We start from the raw sequence: 1,604 nt of genomic DNA, 5'->3' as shown, positions 1-1,604 counted from the left end.
GGGGGGAGGACCAGGGAGGATGATTCAACCACTCAACCACTAGATGTTGCTGAAAACAACAAATCCTACACACTGTGCCTTTAATACTGTATTTCTTTAATTGTTTAATTTGCACAGGAGGTGTTGAGTCATCTAATTAAACTAATGAATTAGATGGTGTCTGGGGTGGGGGGTGTCTGGTCAGGGGGCTTTTAATCAGCACTAGCTTAACCCTCAACAATGAAGTACAGGGTAAATCAGTTTAATACAGGATTACACTCATTTGCACTGCCGCTGTCGAGGAAAATAAGCGGAGGAGATTATCAAAATGGACAACAAAACAACATGGTCAGTTTGAATTCTGAACAAATATGAACAAAGTCCTCAGGTCAGAAAACAGTTTAACAGATGGATGGAAGGAGTGTCAGATGGTTCCCAAACAAAGGGYTTGTGTTTCCTGCCAACACACATCCGGTCCAGGCCAGACCAGGACCAGTCTGTTTCCAGTCCTCCCAGCAGAACCAGTGTTGGATTTATATTTAGCATTATAACCAAAATGATCATAACCATCTAAATATGAAAATACATAAAATAAAGTTAGAAACATTAGTTATTCCAAAAGGTGGACAATAATCTCTCTGTGTGTGTGTGTACGTACACATGTAGGTGTGTCTGTTAGCAAAATATCTGATGAACATCTACATGGGTGTTGGTGAAACTCTCAGAGAGACATTTTTTGGATGTAGTGTATAAACGACAGGCATGTGGCAGGAAAAATAATAGATTGTTTGGAGTCAAGTCCGTATGTTAGCAAAATACTTCATGATCGGCTGTACAGATTTGAACAAAGGTCTCAAACAGTAACCGTTGGGCGAACATCTACAAATAACGAACCTCTGAATTTCAACTGATCAACATTACAGGACACATAAAATAAAATTCGATCTGGTAGTAGAGGAGAGTCATCCCCAACAGACACAGCCTACAACTCTGGCATCAAATGCAGAAGTTGAAATGCAGTCAAGAGATGCTAGGCCTTTAATTTAAGGACGAAAAACATATTAAAGCTTTTGTTGCTGATTGGAACCCCCCCCCCACACACACACACACACACATGTTTGTTTCTCGACCCCGTGGGGACCTTCCATTGACTTCCATTCATGTTTTTTAGACTTTATAGCCTAACCCTGACCATATACTCTAAAATTAACCTCACAGAAACTTACCTGACCCTAAAACTAACCTAAACCTTGGTCCTAAACCTAAACCCACACCTGACAGTGGTCCCCACGATTCACTTCGGTCCCCACCTCGCTGCTTTTTTTTGTAAAAAAATACCCCACGTTGTAGGAAAAACCCGTCCACACACACACACACACACGTGTTTGTTTCTTGACCCCTGGGGACCTTCCATTGACTTCCATTCATGTTTTTTAGACTTTATAGCCTAACCCTGACCATATACTCTAAAATTAACCTCACAGAAACTTACCTGACCCTAAAACTAACCTAAACCTTGGTCCTAAACCTAAACCCACACCTGACAGTGGTCCCCACGATTCACTTCGGTCCCCACCTCGCTGCTTTTTTTTGTAAAAAAATACCCCACGTTGTAGGAAAAACCC

General features: G+C 41.5%; 1 protein-coding gene across 2 annotated transcripts in view; it reads right to left on the bottom strand.

Annotated features, from left to right (window-relative positions):
- tanc2a (tetratricopeptide repeat, ankyrin repeat and coiled-coil containing 2a) overlaps positions 1-1,604 on the bottom strand; it is a gene marked incomplete in the record, with an annotated part of 85,481 nt that overhangs the window by 83,362 nt on the left and 515 nt on the right.

Source organism: Austrofundulus limnaeus, unplaced genomic scaffold, assembly GCF_001266775.1.
Source record: "Austrofundulus limnaeus strain Quisiro unplaced genomic scaffold, Austrofundulus_limnaeus-1.0 Scaffold220, whole genome shotgun sequence".
Classification (NCBI taxonomy): domain Eukaryota; kingdom Metazoa; phylum Chordata; class Actinopteri; order Cyprinodontiformes; family Rivulidae; genus Austrofundulus; species Austrofundulus limnaeus.
The sequence above is the reverse complement of the archived record's forward strand: the minus strand, read 5'-3'. Positions and strand labels throughout refer to the sequence as shown.